A 12,162-nucleotide genomic window follows, 5' to 3' on the forward strand; every position below is an offset into this window, starting at 1 on the left:
CGTATGTTGTTATGCGGTCTGACCGATAAAGATCTTCGTAGAATATGTAGGAACCAATATGAGCATCCAGGTTCCGCTATTGGTTATTGACCGGAGATGTGTCTCGGTCATGTCTACATTGTTCTCGAACCGTAGGGTCCGCACGCTTAACGTTACGATGACAGTTTCATTATGAGTTTATGTATTTTGATGTACCGAAGGTTGTTCGGAGTCCCGGATGTGATCATGGACATGACGAGGAGTCTAGAAATGGTCGAGACATAAAGATCGATATATTGGAAGCCTATATTTGGATATCGGAATTGTTCCGGGTGAAATCGGGATTTTATCGGAGTACTGGGGGGGTTATCGGAACCCCCCGGGGGGTTATTGGGCCTACATGGGCCTTAAGGGAGAAGAGGAAAGGAGGCAAGAGGTGGCCACACGCCCCTCCCCTTCCTAGTCTGAATAGGACAAGGGAAGGGGGGCGGCGCCCCCCCCCCCCTTTCCTTTCCCTCTTCCTCCTCTTTCCCCTTCTCCTTCTCCAACTAGGAAAGAAGGGAGTCCTACTCCCGGTGGGAGTAGGACTCCCCCTTGGCGCGCCCTCCTTGGCCGGCCGCCCCCTCCCCTTGGCTCCTTTATATACGGGGACAGGGGGGCACCCTAGTACACACAAGTTGATCTTCGTGATCGTTCCTTAGCCGTGTGCGGTGCCCCCCTCCACGATATTACACCTCGGTCATATTGTAGCGGTGCTTAGGCGAAGCCCTACGACGGTTGAACATCAAGATTGTCACCATGCCGTCGTGCTAACGGAACTCTTCCCCGAAGCTTTGCTGGATCGGAGCCCGGGGACCGTCATCGAGTTGAACGTGTGCCAAGAACTCGGAGGTGCCGGAGTAACGGTGCTTGGATCGGTTGAACCGGGAAGACGTACGACTACTTCCTCTACGTTGCGTCGACGCTTACGCTTCGGTCTACAACGGTACGTAGACAACACTCTCCCCTCTCGTTGCTATGCATCACCATGATCTTGCGTGTGCGTAGGAATTTTTTTGAAATTACTACGTTTCCCAACAGTGGCATCCGAGCCTAGGTTTTATGTGTTGATGTTATATGCACGAGTAGAACACAAGTGAGTTGTGGGCGATATAAGTCATACTGCTTACCAACATGTCATACTTTGTTTCGGCGGTATTGTTGGACAAAGCGGCCCGGACCGACATTACGCGTACGCTTACACGAGACCGGTTCTCCCGACGTGCTTTGCACAAAGGTGGCTAGCGAGTGACAGTTTCTCCAACTTTAGTTGAACCGAGTGTGGCTACGCCCGGTCCTTGCGAAGGTTAAAACAGCACCAACTTGACAAACTATCGTTGTGGTTTTTGATGCGTAGGTAAGATTGGTTCTTGCTTAAGCCCGTAGCAGCCACGTAAAACTTGCAACAACAAAGTAGAGGACGTCTAACTTGTTTTTGCAGGGCATGTTGTGATGTGATATGGTCAAGACATGATGCTAAATTTTATTGTATGAGATGATCATGTTTTGTAACCGAGTTATCGGCAACTGGCAGGAGCCATATGGTTGTCGCTTTATTGTATGCAATGCAATCGCGTTGTAATGCTTTACTTTATCACTAAGCGGTAGCGATAGTCGTGGAAGCATAAGATTGGCGAGTCGACAACGATGCTACGATGGAGATCAAGGTGTCACGCCGGTGACAATGGTGATCACGACGGTGCTTCAAAGATGGAGACCACAAGCACAAGATGATGATGGCCATATCATATCACTTATATTGATTGCATTTGATGTTTCTTTTATGCATCTTATCTTGCTTTGATTGACGGTAGCATTATAAGATTATCTCTCACTAATTATCAAGAAGTGTTCTCCCTGAGTATGCACCGTTGTGAAAGTTCTTCGTGCTGAGACACCACGTGATGATTGGGTGTGATAGGCTCTACGTTCAAATACAATGGGTGCAAAACAGTTGCACATGCGGAATACTCAGGTTATACTTGATGAGCCAAGCATATACAGATATGGCCTCGGAACACGGAGACCGAAAGGTCGAGCGTGAATCATATAGTAGATATGATCAACATAGTGATGTTCACCAATGAAACTACTCCATCTCACGTGATGATCAGACATGGTTTAGTTGATTTGGATCACGTAATTACTTAGAGGATTAGAGGGATGTCTATCTAAGTGGGAGTTCTTTAAGTAAATTAATTGAACCTAAATTTATTATGAAACTTAGTACCTGATAGTATCTTGCTTGTTTATGCTTGATTGTACATAGATGGCTCGTGCTGTTGTTCCGTTGAATTTTAATGCGTTCCTTGAGAAAGCAAAGTTGAAAGATGATGGTAGCAATTACACGGACTGGGTCCGTAACTTGAGGATTATCCTCATTGCTGCACAGAAGAATTATGTCCTGGAAGCACCACTAGGTGCCAGGCCTGCTGCTGGAGCAACACCAGATGTTATGAACGTCTGGCAGAGCAAAGCTGATGACTACTCGATAGTTCAGTGTGCCATGCTTTACGGCTTAGAATCGGGACTTCAACGACGTTTTGAACGTCATGGAGCATATGAGATGTTCCAGGAGTTGAAGTTAATATTTCAAGCAAATGCCCGGATTGAGAGATATGAAGTCTCCAATAAGTTCTATAGCGCAAGATGGAGGAGAACAGTTCTGTTAGTGAGCATATACTCAAAATGTCTGGGTATAATAATCACTTGATTCAATTGGGAGTTAATCTTCGAGATGATTGCGTCATTGACAGAATTCTCCAATCACTGCCACCAAGCTACAAGAGCTTCGTGATGAACTATAATATGCAAGGGATGAATAAGACTATTCCCGAGCTCTTCGCAATGCTGAAAGCTGCGGAGGTAGAAATCAAGAAGGAGCATCAAGTGTTGATGGTCAACAAGACCACTAGTTTCAAGAAAAAGGGCAAAGGGAAGAAGAAGGGGAACTTCAAAAAGAACAGCAAGCAAGTTGCTACTCAAGAGAAGAAACCCAAATCTGGACCTAAGCCTGAAACTGAGTGCTTCTACTGCAAGCAGACTGGTCACTGGAAGCGGAACTGCCCCAAGTATTTGGCGGATAAGAAGGATGGCAAGGTGAACAAAGGTATATGTGATATACATGTTATTGATGTGTACCTTACTAATGCTCGCAATAGCACCTGGGTATTTGATACTGGTTCTGTTGCTAATATTTGCAACTCGAAACAGGGACTACGGATTAAGCGAAGATTGGCTAAGGACGAGGTGACGATGCGCGTGGGAAACGGTTCCAAAGTCGATGTGATCGAAGTCGGCACGCTACCTCTACATCTACCTTCGGGATTAATATTAGACCTAAATAATTGTTATTTGGTGCCAGCGTTAAGCATGAACATTATATCTGGATCTTGTTTGATGCGAGACGGTTATTCATTTAAATCTGAGAAGAATGGTTGTTCTATTTATATGAGTAATATCTTTTATGGTCATGCAACCTTAAAGAGTGGTCTATTTTTTGAACCTCGATAGTAGTGACACACATATTCATAGTGTTGAAGCCAAAAGATGCAGAGTTGATAATGATAGTGCAACTTATTTGTGGCACTGCCGTTTGGGTCATATCGGTATAAAGCGCATGAAGAAACTCCATACTGATGGGCTTTTGGAACCACTTGATTATGAATCACTTGGTACTTGAGAACCGTGCCTTATGGGTAAGATGACAAAAACACCGTTCTCCGGTACTATGGAGAGAGCAACAGATTTGTTGGAAATCATACATATAGATGTATGTGGTCCGATGAACGTTGAAGCTCGTGGCGGATATCGTTATTTTCTCACCTTCACAGATGACTTAAGCAGATATGGGTATATCTACTTAATGAAACACAAGTCTGAAACATATGAAAAGTTCAAAGAATTTCAGAGTGAAGTTGAAAATCATCGTAACAAGAAAATAAATTCCTACGATCTAATCGTGGAGGAGAATATTTGAGTTACGAGTTTGGTGTACATTTGAAAAATTGTGGAATAGTTTCGCAACTCACGCCACCCGGAACACCACAGTGTAATGGTGTGTCTGAACGTCGTAATCGTACTTTACTAGATATGGTGCGATCTATGATGTCTCTTACTGATTTACCGCTATCATTTTGGGGATACGCTCTAGAGACGACCGCATTCACGTTAAATAGGGCACCATCAAAATCTGTTGAGATGATGCCTTATGAACTATGGTTTGGCAAGAAACGAAAGTTGTCGTTTCTGAAAGTTTGGGCCTGCGATGCTTATGTGAAAAAGCTTCAACCTGATAAGCTCGAACCCAAATCGGAGAAATGTGTCTTCATAGGATATCCAAAGGAAACTATTGGATACACCTTCTATCACCGATCCGAAGGCAAGACTTTTGTTGCTAAATTCGGAAATTTTCTGGAGAAGGAGTTTCTCTCGAAAGAAGTGAGTGGGAGGAAAGTAGAACTTGACGAGGTAACTGTACCTACTCCCTTACTGGAAAGTAGTACATCACAAAAACCTGTTTCTGTGACACCTACACCAGTTAGTGAGGAAGCTAATGATGATGATCATGAAACTTCAGAACAAGATACTACTGAACCTCGTAGATCAACCAGAGTGAGATCCGCGCCAGAGTGGTACGGTAATCCTGTTCTGGAAGTCATGCTACTAGATCATGATGAACCTACGAACTATGAAGAAGCGATGGTGAGCCTAGATTCCGCAAAATGGCTTGAAGCCATGAAATCTGAGATGGGATCCATGTATGAGAACAAAGTATGGACTTTGGTTGACTTGCCCAATGATCGGCAAGCAATTGAGAATAAATGGATCTTCAAGAAGAAGACTGACGCTGACGGTAATATTACTGTCTACAAAGCTCGACTTGTCGCAAAAGGTTTTCGGCAAGTTCAAGGGATTGACTATGATGAGACCTTCTCACCCGTAGCGATGCTTAAGTCTGTCCGAATCATGTTAGCAATTGCCGCATTTTATGATTATGAAATTTGGCAGATGGATGTCAAAACTGCATTCCTGAATGGATTTCTGGAAGAAGAGTTGTATATGATGCAACCAGAAGGTTTTGTCGATCCAAAGGGAGCTAACAAAGTGTGCAAGCTCCAGCGATCCATTTATGGACTGGTGCAAGCCTCTCGGAGTTGGAATAAACGCTTTGATAGTGTGATCAAAGCATTTGGTTTTATACAGACTTTTGGAGAAGCTTGTATTTACAAGAAAGTGAGTGGGAGCTCTGTAGCATTTCTGATATTATATGTGGATGACATATTACTAATTGGAAATGATATAGAATTTCTGGATAGCATAAAGGGATACTTGAATAAGAGTTTTTCAATGAAAGACCTCGGTGAAGCTGCTTACATATTAGGCATTAAGATCTATAGAGATAGATCAAGACGCTTAATTGGACTTTCACAAAACACATACCTTGACAAAGTTTTGAAGAAGATCAAAATGGATCAAGCAAAGAAAGTGTTCTTGCCTGTGTTACAAGGTGTGAAGTTGAGTAAGACTCAATGCCCGACCACTGCAGAAGATAGAGAGAAAATAAAAGATGTTCCCTATGCTTCAGCCATAGGCTCTATCATGTATGCAATGCTGTGTACCAGACCTGATGTGTGCCTTGCTATAAGTCTAGCAGGGAGGTACCAAAGTGATCCAGGAGTGGATCACTGGACAGCGGTCAAGAACATCCTGAAATACCTGAAAAGGACTAAGGATATGTTTCTCATATATGGAGGTGACAAAGAGCTCATTGTAAAAGGATACGTTGATGCAAGCTTTGACACTGATCCGGACGATTCTAAATCGCAAACTGGATACGTGTTTACATTAAACGGTGGAGCTGTCAGTTGGTGCAGTTCTAAACGAAGTGTTGTGGCGGGATCTACATGTGAAGCGGAGTACATAGCTGCTTCGGAAGCAGCAAATGAAGGAGTCTGGATGAAGGAGTTCATATCCGATCTAGGTGTCATACCTAGTGCATCGGGTCCAATGAAAATCTTTTGTGACAATACTGGTGCAATTGCCTTGGCAAAGGAATCCAGATTTCACAAGAGAACCAAGCACATCAAGAGACGCTTCAATTCCATCCGGGATCTAGTCCAGGTGGGAGACATAGAGATTTGCAAGATACATACGGATCTGAATGTTGTAGACCCGTTGACTAAGCCTCCTCCACGAGCAAAACATGATCAGCACCAAGGCTCCATGGGTGTTAGAATCATTGTTGTGTAATCTAGATTATTGACTCTAGTGCAAGTGGGAGACTGAAGGAAATATGCCCTAGAGGCAATAATAAAGTTATTATTTATTTCCTTATATCATGATAAATGTTTATTATTCATGCTAGAATTGTATTAACCGGAAACATAATACATGTGTGAATACATAGACAAACAGAGTGTCACTAGTATGCCTCTACTTGACTAGCTCGTTAATCAAAGATGGTTATGTTTCCTAACCATAAACAAAGAGTTGTTATTTGATTAATGGGATCACATCATTAGGTGAATGATCTGATTGACATGACCCATTCCATTAGCTTAGCACCCGATCATTTAGTATGTTGCTATTGCTTTCTTCATGACTTATACATGTTCCTATGACTATGAGATTATGCAACTCCCGTTTGCCGGAGGAACACTTTGTGTGCTACCAAACGTCACAATGTAAATGGGTGATTATAAAGGTGCTCTACAGGTGTCTCCAAAGGTACATGTTGGGTTGGCGTATTTCGAGATTAGGATTTGTCACTCCGATTGTCGGAGAGGTATCTCTGGGCCCTCTCGGTAATGCACATCACATAAGCCTTGCAAGCATTGCAACTAAAGAGTTAGTTGCGAAATGATGTATTACGGAACGAGTAAAGAGACTTGCCGGTAACGAGATTGAACTAGGTATTGAGATACCGACGGTCGAATCTCGGGCAAGTAACATACCGATGACAAAGGGAACAACGTATGTTGTTATGTGGTCTGACCGATAAAGATCTTCGTAGAATATGTAGGAACCAATATGAGCATCCAGGTTCCGCTATTGGTTATTGACCGGAGACGTGTCTCGGTCATGTCTTCATTGTTCTCGAACCATAGGGTCCGCACGCTTAACGTTATGATGACAGTTTCATTATGACTTTATGTATTTTGATGTACCGAAGGTTGTTCGGAGTCCCGGATGTGATCATGGACATGACGAGGAGTCTCGAAATGGTCCAGACATAGAGATCGATATATTGGAAGCCTATATTTGGATATTGGAATCGTTCCGGGTGAAATCGAGATTTTATCGGAGTACCGGGGGGTTACCGGAACCCCCCGGGGGGTTATTGGGCCTACATGGGCCTTAAGGGAGAAGAGGAAAGGAGGCAAGAGGTGGCCGCGCGCCCCTCCCCTTCCTAGTCCGAATAGGACAAGGGAAGGGGGGCGGCGCCCCCCTTTCCTTTCCCTCTTCCTCCTCTTTCCCCTTCTCCTTCTCCAACTAGGAAAGAAGGGAGTCCTACTCCCGGTGGGAGTAGGACTCCCCCTTGGTGCGCCCTCCTTGGTCGGCCGCCCCCTCCCCTTGGCTCCTTTATATACCGGGACAGGGGGGCACCCTAGTACACACAAGTTGATCTTCGTGATCGTTCCTTAGCCGTGTGCGGTGCCCCCCTCCACGATATTACACCTCGGTCATATTGTAGTGGTGCTTAGGCGAAGCCCTGCGACGGTTGAACATCAAGATCGTCACCACGCCGTCGTGCTGACGGAACTCTTCCCCGAAGCTTTGCTGGATCGGAGCCCGGGGAGCGTCATGGAGCTGAACGTGTGCCAAGAACTCGGAGGTGCCGGAGTAACGGTGCTTGGATCGGTTGAACCGGGAAGACGTACGACTACTTCCTCTACGTTGCGTCAACGCTTCCGCTTCGGTCTACGAGGGTACGTAGACAACACTCTCCCCTCTCGTTGCTATGCATCACCATGATCTTGCGTGTGCGTAGGAATTTTTTTGAAATTACTATGTTTCCCAACAATATCATGCACACATTAATCATGGCAAAAATGACAAATGTCTAATTGGAGCAGCAGATCTGACAATTATCCCAAATAGCATTCTTCCAACAGCATTTCGGGCATCAAGATGAACTCAAATGAAAATGATGCAATGAGGTGAAAGGATGTACTCTTTGAGGCGAACATTTTGATATGATATATGCCCAAAACGGAGCTACGGATGCGGAGTTACGATGCGATGAACATAGCAAAGAAATTAGGGTTTCGGGCAAAAAGTCAACCCGATCCCGATCTGGATCTGGAGGGGTACTGTAGCGGCGGCGCGTTCTACGAGGTTCGACGGGGAGGCCGGCGCCGGAGTACGTCGGGGAAGCGGGGGCCGGCCGGACCTCGCCGGATCCGGGCCGGGGCGGCGCTAGGGCGAGGCGGCGGTGAGGGGCACCGGCGGGGGCGCGCTAGCCGGCGAGGAGGCGGCGCCGTGGTGCTCCGGCAAAGGGCGGCGACCTGCCGGCAATGGCGCGTGGCGGCGCCGGCGGCCGGGCGCGAGGGAGAGGCGGGGCGACGCGGGATGGAGGCGGCGGGGCGACGTGGGCCTCGGGGCCCCCGAGCGGGCCTGGAGGGCCTCGGGCGGCGGCGGCGATGTGGGGCTCGCCCGACCACGTGGCGGCGGCTGGTTGGTCGGCGGCGGCGGGCGGACGTGTCCGGCCCGATTCGGACACGTCCGGCGGTGAGGGGAGCCGGTTTTTAGGGTTTGGACGAAGGGGATCCGGAATTTGAAGGAGGGGGTCTATATATAGAGGTAGAGGGAGCTAGGATTGTCCAAATGAGGTGCGATTTTTGGCCACGCGATCGTGATCGAATGCTCTAGATGATGGAGAGGGTTTTGGTGGGTTTTGGTCCAAAATGGAGGGGTGTTGGGCTGCAACACACACGAGGCCTTTTCGGTCCCTCGGTTAACCGTTGGAGCATCAAACGAAGTCCAAATGGTATGAAACTTGACAGGCGGTCTACCGGTAGTAAACCAAGGCCGCTTGGCAAGTCTCGGTCCAATACGGAAATGTTTAATCCCCACACACGAAAGAAAGGTAGAAATGACCACCGGAGAAGAACGAAGCGCCGGAATGCAAAACGGACAACGAGGAAAATGCTTGAATGCATGAGACTAACACGAATGCAAGTGCAATGCACATGATGACATGATATGAGATGCATGACAACGACAACAACACACGGAGACAAAAACCCGAACCCGAGAAAATAAAATAACTTAACGCCGGAAACGGCAAGAGTTGGATTACATAATAGGTAAATCATATCCGGGGTGTTACAACACTCCACTACTACGAAAGGATCTCGTCCCGAGATCTAGGACTGAAAGAACGCTGGGTATTCAGAATGGAGGTGATCCTCGCATTCCCAGGTAGCTTCACGGTCAGAATGGTGTGACCACTTGACTTTGAGGAATTTGATTGAGTTGTTGCGAGTCTTGCATTCAGTCTCTTCAAGAATAGCAACATGGTGCTCACGATAAGAGAGATCTTCTTGGAGCTCAATGTCCTCAAAGTTGACGGTGTGGTCAGGAGTCTTGAAGCACTTTCGAAGCTGAGAGACATGGAACGCGTCATGCACATTTGCAAAGTTTGAAGGAAGCTCGAGTTGATAGGCGAGATCGCCTCTCTTGCTGACGATCTTGAAAGGTCCCACGTATCTAGGGGCAAGCTTCCCTTTGATACTGAAGCGACGAGTACCTTTCATTGGAGAGACGCGGAGGTAAACATGATCTCCGATCTCGAAAGCCAAATCACGGTGCTTACTATCATAGTAGCTCTTCTGGCAGGATTGGGCTGCTTTGAGGTTATCTCGAATGACTTTGCACATTTCCTCTACCTCTGTGATTAAGTCATTACCCAAAAGCTGACGTTCACCGGTTTCAGACCAGTTAAGAGGGGTATGGCACTTCCTGCCATACAGAATTTTGAATGGGGCCTTGCCCGAACTTGCTTGAAAAACTGTTGTTGTAGGAGAATTCAGCATAAGGAAGACAATCCTCCCACTTCATGCCGAAGGAGATCACACAAGCCCTGAGCATATCTTCAAGAATCTGATTGACACGCTCGACTTGACCGCTAGTTTGAGGATGGAAAGCTGTACTGAAGCGGATGTTGGTGCCCATGGCCTTCTGAAAAGAATCCCAAAACTTGGAGGTAAAGATGTTGCCACGGTCTGAAGAGATCACTTGTGGAATACCGTGCAGAGAGACAATCCGAGAGGTATACAACTCTGCCAATTAAGCTGCAGTGATTGACTCTTTGATAGGCAGAAAGTGAGCCACTTTAGTGAGTTTGTTGATGACAACGAATATAGCATCATTGCCACGTTTGGACTTTGGAAACCCAGTCACGAAGTCCATCTCAATGTGGTCAAACTTCCATTCTGGAATGGCAAGAGGTTGGAGGAGACTAGCTGGCCTTTGGTGTTCTGCCTTCACTCTTTTGCAGACATCACATTCATTCATGAACTGAGCAATCTCGCGCTTCATTCGAGTCCACCAATAAGCCTGCTTGAGGTCCTGATACATCTTCGTGCTCCCAGGGTGGATGGAGAGGAGAGAATTGTGAGCCTCATTCATGATCACTTTATGAAGGTCGCCTTTGGGCACAACAATACGATCCTCGAAGAAGAGAGTATTCTTGTCATCAAGGCGGTAGCACTTGTACTTGGGTTGACTCTTGGCAATCCCAATCTTCACCTTTTTCACCATAGCATCCAGAAGTTGAGCTTGGCGAATCTGGTCTTCCAAGGTAGGAGAGACTTGAAGGTTGGCGAGGAAACCCTGAGGAACAACTTGCATATTAAGTTTGCGGAAAGCTTCAGAAAGCTCGAGTTGATAAGGCTTGAGAATCAGACTGTTGCAATAAGCCTTTCTGCTCAAAGCGTCAGCAATCACATTGGCCTTGCCTGGAGTATACTCGATACTCGGATTATACTCTTGAATCATTTTGACCCATCGAGTCTGCCTGAGGTTGAGATTAGGCTGAGTGAAGATGTACTTGAGACTCTTGTGGTCAGTGAAGATGTCCACTTTTCTTCCCAATAAGAGATGTCTCCAAGTCAAAAGAGCATGCACAACTGCCGCCAACTCAAGGTCATGAGTGGGGTAGTTCTTCTCCTTGGGCTTCAACTGGCGAGAGGTATAAGCCACAACTTTCTTCTCTTGCATCAACACTGCGCCAAGACCTTGGAGAGAGGCATCGCAAAAGACCTCGTACGGTTTGGATTCATCAAGAGGAGTCAGAACTGGAGCAGTGACCAATTTCTCTTTCAAAGTGTTGAAAGCGATGTCACATTCCGGAGACCAAACGTACTTGACGTGCTTCTGGAGAAGATTTGAGAGAGGCTTCGTGATCTTAGAAAAGTTTTCAACGAATCTTCGACAGTAGCTTGCGAGACTGAGGAAGCTACGGAGTTGCTTCACGTTCTGAGGTGGTTCCCAATTCACAATTGCAGACACCTTCTCAGGATTCACCGCAATGCCCTTGGCAGAGATGATATGACCAAGATAAAGAACCTCATCGAGCCAAAATTCGCACTTGGAGAACTTGGCGTAGAACTTGTGTTCCCTGAGCTTATCGAGTACCAAACGCAAGTGCTTAGCATGATCTTCCTTGTTCTTCGAAAAGACCAGAATGTCGTCGAGATAGACCAAAATGAAGTCATTGGTGTAGGCGTTGAAGATGAAGTTCATCATGCGAGAGAACGTCGGAGGAGCGTTGACGAGGCCAAAAGACATGACAGTGTATTCATATGAACCAAAACTTGTCCTGAAAGCCATCTTGGGAATATCTTACTCACGGATTCGAATCTGATGATAACCCATACGGAGATCAAGCTTGGAGAATACTTGGGCACCTTTGAGTTGTTCGAACAGCTCATTGATGTTGGGAAGTGGGTATTTGTTCTTGATGGTCTTCTTGTTCAATGGACGATAGTCAACACAAAGTCGGTCCGTTCCATCCTTCTTCTTCACAAAAATAACACCACAACCCCATGGAGAAGAACTAGGTCGGATGAGGCCCATTCTCTCTTGAACATCGAGTTGTTTCTTCAGCTCCTTCAACTCTTTAGGTCCGAGCTTGTA

The sequence above is a fragment of the Triticum aestivum genome, chromosome 2A (assembly GCF_018294505.1).
Source record: "Triticum aestivum cultivar Chinese Spring chromosome 2A, IWGSC CS RefSeq v2.1, whole genome shotgun sequence".
In the NCBI taxonomy this organism is placed as follows: domain Eukaryota; kingdom Viridiplantae; phylum Streptophyta; class Magnoliopsida; order Poales; family Poaceae; genus Triticum; species Triticum aestivum.